At 37.3% G+C, this 14,426-nt stretch overlaps 1 pseudogene; it reads right to left on the bottom strand.

Moving 5' to 3' along the window:
• Positions 1-11,225: 11,225 nt before the first annotated feature.
• On the bottom strand, positions 11,226-12,364 carry LOC149194851 ((+)-alpha-pinene synthase, chloroplastic pseudogene; annotated as a pseudogene).
• Between the last annotated feature and the right edge of the window lie 2,062 nt (positions 12,365-14,426).

The following is a 14,426-nucleotide window of genomic DNA, read 5'->3' as shown; positions in this document are numbered from 1 at the left end:
ACTAGCCTTCCAACTAAGTTCAAGGATCTACTAGTCGATTTTCTGATTTTGTCCTACAATTTATTTATCACTGGCTCCCAAACTTCCTTGCTTAGAGGTTTGCCTACAAGAGGTATTCCCAAATATTTGGAGGGTAAATGATCTCTTTGAAATCTAAGAATTCTGGTGAGATTTCTCTGAATGGAAATATCAATGCTAAAAAAGAAATTTTTTCATTTTTTGAGGCTTACCTCTGTACCAGCAGCCAGTGTAAAATCATTCAGGATCTGTTTGAAAGCTTTTTCTTCCTTGACCGTGGGTGTACCCTGCAGCATGGTGTCATCCACAAATTGTTGATGAGTCAAGGTGTCACCATTCAAGGTTAGTTTGAGACCTTGGATTCTACCTTAAGCTTTGGCTGATTTGATCGCTTTACCCAAACCTTCCATCATGAGAGTAAAGAGGAAGGGGGAAAGCAGATATCCTTGTCTGAGGCCTCTTGAAGGCCTGAAAGTTCTGGATGGAGAGACATTAAGAAGTATAGAAAAACTGGTTGTGGTAACAAGGGCCATTACCCATCTTATCCAATTGTGGTCGAAGCCATAAGCTTTTAGTACCTCCCTGATGTATGACCAGCTTAGCTTATCATAAGATTTCTCTAGGTCAAGTTGTATGATCTTACCCGTATGCTTATTGCTCTTGAGAGAATGAACCACCTCGTGAGCTTGAATGATGTTATTGAGAATTTGCCTTCCTTCCACATATCCAGTTTGCTCCTCAGACACAAGAGTTGGAAGAAGGGGTTTGAGTCTGTTTGCAATCACTTTAGAAATGATTTTGTACACCACATTGCATAAAGCTATGGGTCTGTATCTATCAGGTGTCATAGCTTTTTCCTGCTTTGGGATTAAGGCTATGAAAGATGCATTGAGTGCCCTCAAAACTGTTTTGGAGTTTCTAGAATCCTCCACAACATCAAGGATGTCTTGTTTGACTATTTCCCAGCATGTTTTGAAGAAGTCTACATTGAACCCATCCGGGCCTGGGGCTTTCCCATTCTGCATCTCTTTGATGACTTCATTGACCTCCTCTTCAGTCACTGGCCTGTTGAGATTGTAATTGTCTTCCCTGGTTACTAGTTTTGGAATGTGTTGTGTGAAGCTGTTGATAAATTGTAATCTGTCTGAGAGAGGCTCCTCGGCTATACTTTGAAAATGTTGTACCATAACAGACTCCATTTCTTTGTGGGTGCTTAGCTCTTTCCCTTGAGTATCTTTGAGTTTTACAATCCTGTTATGAGCCCTGTGATCCATGGTTGACTTGTGAAAAAACTTTGTATTTCTTTCCCCTTCTTTAATCCATTGCACTCTCAATTTCTGTCTCCAGAAGATCTCCTCTTGCTGGCATATGTTCTCCCATTCCTGTTGAAGTGAGTCAGCTTTCATTTTCCTTTCCTCGGAGAAGCCATCACTGATGAGGATTTGGTTAATTCTTTGAAGTTTCTGTTCAACTTCTCTTTTGTCTTTGAAAATATTTCCAAACTCATTTTTGTTCCATTCTTTAAGCCTGAGTTTGATGTGTTTCAGTCTCTGTTGCAGTAGGAACATCTTCGTGCCTTGCACGGGTATGTCTTCCACCCACCATTTTCCAATGTTGGTGATGAAGTCAGGGTGAGTGAGCCAGATATTTTCAAACTTGAAAGGTCTGTTCCTTGGAGTGCCTATGAAAGCAGCTTCAAGCTGGATAGGCCAGTGATCCGAGCCTCTGAAAGGAAGGATTACAGTAGTCAAGTCAAGGCCAGTGAGAAATAGGTCTTCCGAGATAATGAATTTGTCTAGCTTAGAGGCAACTTGAGAAGCCCCTCCCCTCTTATTGTTCCATGTGAAGGTGCCATTTATTGTCTCCATATCCACCAGCCTCATGTTGTTTAAGAAGTTCTGGAAGGCAATGGAGTCTCTACCTAGTATCCTGGTCCTGCCTTTTTTCTCTGTAAGTGATCTGATCATGTTGAAGTCCCCTCCCAGAATCCAGGGCATCACAGGATGTCTCTCTCTCACCTCCTCCAGTGAGTTGAGAAGCTTGAGTTTGTCTTCAAGTTTTTGAGGACCATAGACATCTGTGATCATATAGAGTTCCTTGTCACCCAAAGGTTGGAAAACCATTGAAAGGTAATTCCTGGATGCTGAAGCATCTAGGATTACAAATTTTTGTGGATTCCAAAGAGTGAGAATCCCTCCTGCTGTGTTGTTTGCATTGACTTCTAGATACTCGTACTTAATAAGCCATTTGGTATGTATCTCTCTTATTTTTTCTATTGAACATTGTGTTTCCTGTATAAACACCATATCTAGTTTTTCTTCTTTTATTCTGCTGCTGAGATTTCTTTGTTTTCTTTTACTTCCTAGTCCTCTAATGTTCCAGCTTGTGAGCTTCATTATGAAAGGTTTGAAAATGAGTAACTAGTAAGATCTTTCTTCTTGCCTGAGTTAATCATGAGTTTCCCACAGTCTATTAGTAGCTCATTTTGTCTCTTCCTTCCTCTTTTTCAGCCTGGGGTCTTGGTAGGGTGTTCTGATGTTACCTCCATCGGTTTTACTCCTCTATTTTCCTGGCTGTCATGGTTCCTTTTGATTCCAGCAGCCTTTGCCTGAGTTCTCCAGAGGAAGAGTTGTTGTACTCTGTCAAACTCCTCTTTTGGTAGAGAATCAACACCTCTATTGGTTCCCTGCACCAGGAACTTTTCGAGATCCAAATTCTCCCTCTCAAGAATCTCCTGTAGTTCGTGGTCCTCCATACCAACTTCACTTGGGGTCATTTCCTAGTCCCTACCCAGCCCCATAGTGCTTGGAAGATCCTCCCTTAGTTTTTTATTCTCATGTGTGACCTCCATTCTTTCATCTTTTTTCTTCTCTGCAATATTATCCTCTCGTGCTGTGTCCGTTCCATTGTCCCCACCTTCTTCCTCTAAAATCTTAAAACGGTTATGACTTGGTTGCTTACCTTCGCTAGGTTTCTTTTGATACCTTTTCCCCCTTGTTTCCCTCTGCCTCCCACCCTTGTGAAGCCTTCAGGATCTTTGTCTGTGTTAGGTTTCGTTTTGTCCTCCAGTTTTTTAACTGGGCACTCTCTTAAGAGGTGCTCATGTTCATGACATTTGCGGCATCTGAATGGGACATGCTCATAGTCCACCACTTGCACCCATTCTTCATCATATACTTCTAGAATAATTTCATCCGGAAGTGCTCCTGATAGGTCCATTTCTACACATATGCGTGCGAAGGAGGTATATTCGCCTCGCAGAGTCGTGTCTGGTATTTTTAAAAAATGACCTAATTTATTGCTTATGGCTTTTAGGGTTTCAAGCAACCAATAATCTAAAGGTAGGGAGTAGAGTCTAATCCATACCGGTACCGAGGTGAATTTTTCTTGCTCCGGGAAAAAATTCATCACCCATGGTCGCATGTAAAGTCCTGCAGCAACATAGAAGTATGGTCCCCCTTCGAACACTCTGTCTTTATCTTCTAGGTTTGTGAAAACCACTGTGAAGAAACCCTTGGACCCAAGATGAAGGGTTATTTCTCCCTTTGGCTTCCAATAATTCCTTATCCAAGTGTACAAAGCCTTCTCCGTTGGCCATATCCCCATAAATTTGCAAATGACCGCATATGTCGCCATGTGATCTCTGTGCGCCTGTAGCGCTGGATCACTTAGGGCAACCCAGGGTTTTATGGTTGACCTAGGTTTACAGGGTCCAGTCACAGTCTTTTGCTCAGTTCTCTGACTATTGTCACCTGTCTTCTTCCCTTTTCTGACTTCCTCCTGACCCTCCTCCTGTTCATGATGTTTGCTGCTTTCCGACATTTTTTTACTTGTTTTCCCCGTTTCTGCCTCCATTGACTTTTTGAATCGATTGGGACCTGCCTCCTTGTTTCTGTCTGCTACTACCTGACTGTAGGAGGGAGTGGAGCTCCCCCCTCCTTGCCCCTCCATTGTTACCAGCTCGCACCCTTTGCTCCCTATTCAAAACCCTCGCTCCCGTCTCTCGTGAAAGGCCTTCTTTTGGAAAGACTCTTCTAAAAAAATATAGTTATAGTTAGTTATTTTAGAAGTTTATTAAAAATATTTTCAAATCTAATTTATTGAGAATCTATTAAAAATTTATTGAAAATATAAATTAAAATTATGAACATTTTACAATTCAAATACTCCAAACATATTCAAAGTAATATATGTATATGTATATATATATATATGATCAAAACAAAACCCATTTTTAACTATAAATAACAAAACTTAATCAAAATATTTTTAAACAAATACTGAGAAACACTCCGCAACTTATAATATAATAATTAAACAATGCCAACGCATTGAAAAAGGGATAATGGTTGAAAGAGAAATTTTTGATACGTGACAAAGACGAGACCTCCTTTCAAAATTAGAGTGGGTTCACTGATGACGTGCAAGAGGCTGATTCATCATTTACCATATGGTCCACATCGTACATCCACCGGACAAACCCTCATTGGAATTTTAAAAATATAGGACTTTATTGGGAACCACTTTAACTTCGAAGGCTTGCAATGGCATCCAAGGTCTTACTACGTAAAGGAAACAACGCATCAATTATCCTCAAATAAATAATATTAATCATAATTCATTTATTTCTTGATTACATTAACAATTCTTGGTACAGTGAAGAAAATTGACCTTTTAACTAATGCTCATAATTCCCTGAGTGGAAAGGATGGGCATTCCCATAAATATCTACGGTCATAAAGGAGTGATGTTCAAAATTAATCTTTGTCTACAAATAATTATTTTCTTGAAAACACTAGAGCTAGGGTTTTAATAAAAAGCTTACCCATGAGGAAATGACCTTGCAAATCGCCTTGGCAAAGAAAGGCCGAATATGATTGGAAAAATTCAAGCTAGTTTCTTGCCATACCCAAACCCTTGAGGAAGGGTTAGGGATTTACCTACAATTAACAATTACGGTTTGAGTAAGAAAAGGATTAGCAGAATGGAGAAACATAAACATAAATAACCTCAAAAGAATAAGAAAAATCATAGTTCCGAGTTGAGAGCCCAAACCTTGAATGTGTAATGGGTCTCATATTGTGCCCATGCTAAGCCGAATGGTCATTCTACAATGAACAATTGAGTCATTAAGAGTCTTACCATAAGAACATGAAAAGCTCCCTTGCACGGATAGAAACATAGGAGTTGTAGAGCTTGGCTCTTGGCTAGAGCAAAAACAACAATGACTATGTAGTGGTGGAAGTGAGGACAAGGTAGTTCGAAGGTGAACCTGTGACACCAGAAAGAACAGTTCAAGAAGAAGCAGCACAAGCAGGAGCACAACAATAGTAAGGGGAACCAACAACATCATCCAAGGATTGACTCGAGGACCAGTTAATCAATTGTGGTTGGGGCTTGTTGGGTCCTTCGTTTTGGGGGACATAATTTTGACACATTTTGACTGAGTCTGACCGAAAGGAAATTGTGTAGAAATTCACCGAGGAAAAGAAAAGAAATCAGCCAGGATCTGTCAGACATTGAATATTGACAAGAGGAAAGTGAGGAAAAGTGCAAACGAAGTGGATTTCATAGAGGTCGTCGAGGAGAGAAGGAACATTTGGAGTCGAGTCACAAAAGCCACAGAAAAGGAAATAGCGTGGTATCTAAAGGGATGACGGGAAGTTCATGTGAGCAAGGTCATAGAGGAATTCTATAAAAGCTAAGGGAAAAGACAACAGAATGGAAGAGATGAAGACCTTATTCCGTGATGTTTTCACTGTGTCAAATGAAGTCTTGTTTGTTCCCTACTCATCTATATCTGAGCTTTGACCATACTAATAAATTCCTTTATAACTATCATTGTGAACTATCCATGATGTTTGGGGATATGTGATAAGTAAAGGGCAACAATTTGTGGATGGAATTAATGGTTCAGTGATCATACTAATAAATTCCTATATAAGTATCATTGTGAACTATCCAACCAATCAATTACCCATGCTAATGAATTTCTCTTATAACTATCACAATCAATTATAAGACTACAACACTTGTTCCATTAAAGATCTAAGAAAATTCTAATGAAACCTTTATATATAAACCTTGACTTTTTTCAAAATATGGGAGCCATCCCACTTGCATTAATATCTCCATCACTTGTGAGTCAAATTTATTGATATCAAGTCCATGGAGCTCTACCTAGTTTATAGAACCACATAATTTCACATGACCTTGTATGATCTAAAGTCATGAGACTCTCATTTGATCTTTGTTAAGGGTGTCAACGTTTATCTAAAGCCATGAGTTCGATCTTTGTTAAAGGTCTCAACTTTTGTCTACAGCCATGAAACTGTCATTAGATCTTTGTTAAATATGTCATTGGATCATTGTTAAATGCCCCTTCAGACTTCTCCTTGAGTATGCCCTCTTTGTCTTTCTACCAAAAAAATACACTTCATCCTTAATTTGAGTATGTCTAAGAAGAACTTTTTAATTATAAATGTACCCAATATAATCAAATTTTGATATAAATAGAATTGAGAGAAATGAATACACAATAAAACAACTATGAAATCTATTAAGTGAATCCTTAATGCAAATCAAAACATAATTATATTGAAACCAGATATATTCTTGAAATTTACTTTTTTGCAAATGTGTTTTATTTGGTGTAGGTATAATAGGAATAAAATCTTAAATCAAAATAAATAATTTGTCTTTTTAGGTCCGATAGATCATTATTTGGTCTTAGCGGACGTTAACCATCATCATCATCAATAAAATTTGATAGAGACAACCATAATATTAATAAAACTTCATGACACATAATGCACTAAGATAGATTGCACTAATTTGTGCATTATGATTGTACCTCGTTAGCCTTGCAACACAACTAATCGACTAGCAACACAACTAACGTGATTTTTGAAGAATATTTAAACACTAATATAGATTAGTGCATTATGATTGTACCTTGTGATGTTTGGGGAATATTTAAACACTCAGATAAAGCACCAATATCTTATTAATCTTAAATGCACCTGTTTGATGATTATTATTAACGTAATAACGGAATAAATGAATTCCGATTATTATTATTTATTTGAGGATAATTGATGGGTTGTTTTCTTTACGGAGTAAGACCTGGATGCCATTGCCAGCCTTCGAAGTTAAAGTGGGGCCCGATAAAGTCCTATATTTTTAAAATTCCAATGAGAGTTTGTAGGGTGGATGTACGATTCATTGGGTGGATGTACGATGTGAACCATTATCCCTCTAATTTTGAAAGGAGGTCTCGTCTTTGTCAAGCATCAAAATTTGCACTTTCAACCATTATCCCTTTTTCATTGCGTTGGCGTTGTTTAATTATTATATTATAAGTTGCTGAGTGTTTTTCAGTGTTTGGTTAAAAATATTTTGATTAAGTTTTGTTATTCATAGTTAAAAATGGGTTTTGTCTTCACTTTGGTAAAAGCAGAGGAACCTCTTAAAAATTTGCATAAGAATGCACCATATACAAAGTTATATATATGGACTTACTATTCTGGAATAATTGAATTCTTAAAGTTTATAATTTATTTTTTTTTAGATTTTTAATAAATTAAATTTGAAAATATCTTTAATAAATTTCTAAACTAATTAATTATAACTATAAGGAATAACTCTAATTATAGGACTGAATTTTTTTAGTATGTCTTATTGAGGAGGCCCGTCCAACCAGTTGAACTCGTAAAACTTGACAACTATAACAATTAACTTAAATACACCCTTCAATAAAATACTTTTAGAAAAATATTACTCTTTTACTTATTTAAAATACTAAAATTTGATAAATAACTAAATTAATTAATTAAAATTTTAATAGTAAATATATTTTTACTTTACACAAAATGTCATCTATATTTATATGATGAATGAGAAATGCTTTTTAAAACCAAATCCCAAATCGTAATAGCCATATTTATTTTAAATCTTATTAAAAAAATTACACAATTCAATATATTCTTAGAAATTTAAAACTTAACATAAATAACTACACAAATATTCTTTTACAGAATAAAATAAATATTAAATATATAGTTGATTATAATTAATGTGAAATGGAATATCCTTCCATCTATTTTCAATCATCCCATATAATTTGCACGACATATTTTATTTTATTTATTTGCACGACATATTTTATTTTATTTCTTTATATTTAGACCGATAACTCTTTTTTTGAACCAGTGGATTGTCTACACTTCTTTTCTACATATGACATCCGGCGAGTCGATCCTCTCTCCTTACCTCTGGTTTTAGGCATTATTTTTTCGTGTGCTCACTCCAAATCCGCCCATACAACCAATACACCTGTCATTTCAAATCTAGTAGTATGAGAAAAGACATCCGTCCATGTCCCCATCTTCGGTTGTGAACCATCCTCCATATTGCGCGATCATTGCACCCACAGATTTCTACGCCAAGAGAACACACTATATGTTCGAATTTTCGAATACAAGACTGCCAGCTAGGAACGCTAAAACCGCCAGAAATTTAAGATCTGGAAACCGTATTTTCTTTATGAGGAGCCATGGTGGAAGAGCGATTCATATCGAAATTATGAGATTTATCTGTTGAAATAATAATTTCAACTGAACCTTTATTTTTGCGATGCGATCTATCGCATATCGCAAATCGCATTCACATCCTGCCACCCTCCGTTATGTGTTGTGATTTCTGCGATCGCGATGGTGCGATGCGATCTGATCGCATATCGCAGATCGCACTAATGTGTGTGTGCTCCACTTTAGTGTTCCGCTAAAAGAGATTTTGCGATGCGATATAAATGAAGTCAATGGGTGAAGTATGGGCCAGCATTAAATGAAATTTTACGTGAAGTAAAAGTTTTACTTTACCGCCAGTAAGTGTCAGTAAAACAGTAAATGCAATTTACTGTGGTTGGTAAGTTTTGGTGAAATTTTTAATTTTATTTCAGCGGGAGTATGGGCTCAAGTAATGGTTGGTAAATGCATTTAATTTTTATTTTTTCTTTTACGGAAGCATGGTCAGTGAAAACGTGATGTAATTTCCTTTTGTTGTCATATATATTATGTAATGTTTTTTGTGTATTGAATAATAGGAAGGTAATGCACAGCAGTGCGAAGTAATGAAATTGAAGAGTGAGGCACAGCAGTGCGATGTATTGTAACCCACGCAGCAGCGTGAAGAAAATTCGTGTAATTTCCACACAGCAGTGAAAGTAATTTTTCTGTAGTAGAAGTCTGTTTTTACAGCAGTGAATGTAGAAGAGATTCTTACACACAGCAGTGTAAAATCTCAGGAGAAGACTGAGTAATTTTTTTTAATGTTCTCGGTGAATCCCTCTGAGAGAGAGGAAGAAGGTTGTAACAGCAGTTGCTTTTATTAATGAATAGAAATGTGTGGTGTGTGAAATCTCTGTCTGCTGCAAATAATTTTTTTTGCTTCCCTGTGCAAAGATCCTGTGTTTGAAACAGAGCATTGTCTCTGTGTTCTGTGTTTTTGTTTTTGGGATTTTGACAGAAAAATCCCCAACATTATCTTCATCTTTACTTCGTTATCTAATTTTTCAACCAATTCCACGGCTTCCTTGGACGACACGACAGATAGTGACCCTTCTTCATGGGGTTTCTCACCTCCATTGATACCCCATGGCGGCCCTCTCTTCCACATGAAATATATCAAAGACAGCCTTCGCTCTGGCAAGTAAGTCGACAGGCGATAATTTATAGATTAAGAAAATTGTTCTGTTTGCATTTCGAACAGGGGATGTTGCAATCTTTTGTTGATTTTGGTTGTTTGTTTGAGTAATTTGCAGGAGGGGTTTGTCCAAATTTTTTCAGCGGCGACAGATATGAAATGTGTGGAAGACCTCGCCAACCCAATGAAAAAAAAATATCAAGGGCTCATTGTCATAAACCTGTATGATTAACCGCAACCACTGTCAGGTGCTTATATGATTAACATCCGATTAGGAGACTAGCAACAATAAGTTGCTAAAAAATCCCCTTTTCTTTGGGTGAGGTTTTGATATTGAAAAATAATTTCTATTTTTTTTGTTTTTCCACAGGGAAGATCTAGATGCAAGTTTTTGTTAGAAGAGGCTCTATGACAACTCTCTTTGATGTATGCAGTAGTAATTGGGCATTGTCATGTTTTAATATTGATGGGCATTGTCATGTTTTAATATTGACAAACAATTTTTCCTGAATTGCAATGTATATTTAAATTTGTCAACAACTTTTCCTGAACAGCATTGGATATTAAAATTTCTCTTTCAGGACCCGTAAATATGCCATGTTTGTTTTTGCAATGTATATTCAAATTTCTCCTCCTTTCATATAGTAAATATACAGTTTATATTTGAAATAAGTACATATGCCATTTTTATTTTTCCTGGAAAAGGAAAGCAGCACAAACACAGTAATACTGCAAACAACACATCATAAATATCCGACATTTTACTACAAGAACACAAAAAAATAAGAAACATTTACGGCAAACAGTGGAAAACATTTGACAAATAAATTCCACTGTTAGGACATAGAACCAAACCGAAAAGGTAGACGAAAACAGAGAAAGAGAAACAAGTTACAAGTTGCAAGCGTGAAGTAATTCTGAAGACAAGCTTGTAGTTTAGGAAATTGGCGATGTAATTTGTTTGAATCGACAATCAATCCTGAGCATGTTTGTGTTATATATTTATACAATAGACGAATGGAACAGCAAAATATCAATCTCTGAATAGAATGGCATTTGCGAACAAACAATAACAAGATTAACAAGGGTAGCTGCGAGGCAGCGAGTCCCTGCATCATGATAGAACAAGTGCCATGCAACCAATGAGCTTGATCGACTAAGCAGTTGATCCGGGTGATTCGCTTGATTAACCAGAACCAGTGCTTTGAGCGTTATCCCTTGCTCTAGATTGATTATCTTACACTCTATCGAAGTGCTATCAAATATAACCAATAAAATAGATTGACATGAATGCACATATTTTATAAGATAAAGCCACATATTTTATAATGTAATATGGTATCTTTCCATGCTTCCAATCAATTCCACCACCTACTCCATATGACCATTATGATATGGACGTCTCTATTAGCTGACCAAAAAGAACACGGTAGCAAAATCAGAGATCTCCAGGTTTAGGTAGCAAAATCAGAAACTTGGGAACTTATTGTACGTTTCAGGTCTTGTTACAAAGTCACAGTTTCAACGATGGTTCTCGTTACCAACTTCTTTATTTCAATGCTTGCAACATTGAACCCATCTCGATACTTGTAACCGTGATGAAAAATTCTGCAAATGTCAAACGCAGGCTTCTTGTAAGAGATGGGAATAATGTTGTCGGGTCTAAGTAACTCCCAATTCAGTTCCTTTGTTAACTCATTGACCATAGAATTGATGTGATTGACAGCATCTTCCTCTGTTGTTATTCCAGGATTGTCTTTCATATAACACGTTACGGACAAAGCTTCCTCTCCACGCGCCCTGTCTGCCTGCATTCACAATGCCATTGTCACTATCATATGTATCCCAATTCTAAATTGCAATAAAAAATGAATAAATCCACAACATATTCCATTTGATTTGATTTGCTATAAAAGGTTATGAGGAATACCTTGTAGCCTTGAGTGTCACCTTTGAGTCGAAGGATGGCACATATCAACTCATTGAACTTCGAGGGAATGTCTATTTCCTGCAATATGTGACGCGGAAGAGAAAATCCCAACGTGAGCATGGGTTGCAGTGTCATTATGCGAGAACCGAAACTGATTTTGCCATTCTCCAGGTACCCCTCGAATGTCGAAAGATAACCAGTGGAAATCGACCTGGCTTCTACCATAGACGAATCAAAATAATCCTCCCACTGCACAGGCACATGAACAAGCGAAACAAAATTAACTGATCATACTGGGTGAAATATTTCCCCAAGTTAAGGTTCTCACAAAGAAATATTTGTATTACGTGTATGCTTTACTATAATTGTTCATACAGATTGTCGAACATAGCTGACTGTGTCTCGGCCTTGAATCTTCTGTGAAAGGAAAGTTACTTATTTAAAATCGAGAAGGATTAGTATACTTTTTCTTAATTTGAAGGTAAAGTTATTAAAAATACATAAGAATTATATGTATGAAATAGGCCTCCCCAGATATCACCTCTTAAATGCTGCGGTTAAGAGTTCGAGCTCCTCCATTGTTCCGAAGGTGTCGTAGATATCGTCGAGAACCGTGATCATATGACATATTTTGGAAAATCCGAGTCGGAAGTCGTGTAGAACCTGTTCTGGAGATAATCCACGGACCCGCCATTCCGAAGACCCTCCCTGCATGTGTTACACCTGTTTTGCATAATCTTGGATAGTTCGACTAATGGAACAAAAAGACCGTGGCCACCATTCTGAAGACCCGCCAGCGTGCATGCATTACAGCATAATCTTGGATAGTTCACAGGCTCTTTCTTCCGGCAATGTCGAGATTAGCATAGATTAGCATGAAATGAGATCTGTTCCTTTTGATCATGGTTTGATAGGCTCTCAAAGAACACGCGAGGAATGGCCCTGGTCAATGTGATATCGGAAGGATGACACTCCACCGTGTGTCTACATCTGAATATTGTACAAAGGCAGCTTCGAAACCTGCTTGCTTGCTGAGATTCCCAGCCTGCACTGACTGAAAGGTAGGACGGAGCAAGGCATCAATGAGAAAGCAAAGCAGACCTTTCAGGACCTGCCAAGAAAAGATACATGGCTGGGAGGCTCACGAAAATAAATTGATATAGCAGTTTAGGTCGCTCACCTCCCCTCACTGGGAGGACCCCAAAAAAGTGTCTACAAATGGAAAACTGTGTGCTCGACTGGGATGAATCCTTGTTGTGCTACTTCTCACCCGATCCCATTCCGACCTTCGACCTGCAAAAGTATGCTCTGTTCAATTGGAAACAACGAGTCTATTCATTTCGATGAAACTCAAAGGAATTGAAATAGGCCCGTAGGATTGTAATTGCAGGCAGAAAAATAAAACATAACTGGTAACCTAAGCAAGAACATGTTTTTGTTGTTTTCAGAACAACATGGCAAAAGGATGATTGAAACTCATTGCGGAGCAGCAGATTTGGGCGTACAGAGCAATTGAATAAACAGTTCATTGAAATTACTGCACGACTAGGTAACCTGTTTTTTTTTTCTTTGGCCATACAGTCCATTGTTTTGTGTGAATGAAAAACTTGCATATTGTAAGCATGGATTTGGTCATCAAGTAATATCAGGAGAAGAAATACCGTCATATTGAAGGGGATAAATGTGTTGTTGTGTCAATTTCTGTTTACAAACTGACAACAAGGTCTTCAGTTCTGATGTCTGATAGTCGTTCTTTAAAAGAATTTCTATATTTATGCCTGTTGGTTGTGTCATATTACAATCATGCAATGGATGTCGAAAAAATAACAAATCCCTGAAAAGAAAAGTGTCCATTTGTATAAATTTCACGGGGATTCTAGAATCTTAATACACGCCTGTAGCGTCTAGTCATTTGGTATTAATACAGGAAATGACCATGAATCCAGGCAGGTGTCGAGGCAGAAAGTTGGGTGCTGTAACAGGCATAGAGTAGTAACGTGGTTGGTGCCAGTGAGAATAGAAACCAAGACCGGTTCTGCGCCAGTAAAATTGGGACCAAGTGGAGTTGAACGCCTACCTAGAGAGATGAACACCATGAAGATCAAGGATGACAAGGTGATCACATGGTTTAGGTTATTTGAAACAGAACTGTTACAGTGTTTGTATTCTTTAATGTACAATAGTTTTGTTATGACATGAAAGTAAATTCTGGTTTCAAATCAATTTTTCCTAATGGGTAAGTTCCTCAGGAGATGAAAGAAAAAGCAACTGTCGTAGCTGGAAATGTCACAGAGGCGGGGCATATTATTGCAACCACCATTGGAGGCAGAAATGGCGAACCTAAACAAGTAATTCATGTTGAACATCAGGCATTTTTTTTAGGTGGGTTAATATACATGTTACAGTAACTTTGTACAAGAAAGTAAGAAGAAGCCCTCAATAAAGCATGAATATTTGAATAGTTTACATGGCTGGTAAAATTTGCCCTCAGTACGTAGTTATAAACTTATATGTAAAGTGTTTTAAAACCTAAAAACAAGTAGGTAGTTGATACTCAAGGTGTTTTAAAAACTTTGAAAAATGGGTATTTTCACAGTATAGATAGAGTAGGTGAAGTTAGCCTTGGGGTAGCTACGCTGCGGAAATTTTTGTACAATTTTCGCTGTAACTTAGTCCTATAGTTTCTACAGAATTTTCCGAGGATGTAAATAAATATATTCTATTCTCTTGTATCCTATATAAAATCTCAAAAAAAAATCTTGATCTATTTGAATCC

Source organism: Pinus tabuliformis, chromosome 2_2, assembly GCF_031772625.1.
Source record: "Pinus tabuliformis cultivar Carrire ecotype Pingquan chromosome 2_2, CPIR1, whole genome shotgun sequence".
Classification (NCBI taxonomy): domain Eukaryota; kingdom Viridiplantae; phylum Streptophyta; class Pinopsida; order Pinales; family Pinaceae; genus Pinus; species Pinus tabuliformis.
Note: the sequence above shows the minus strand (reverse complement) of the source record. Positions and strands in the feature narration are given on the sequence as shown.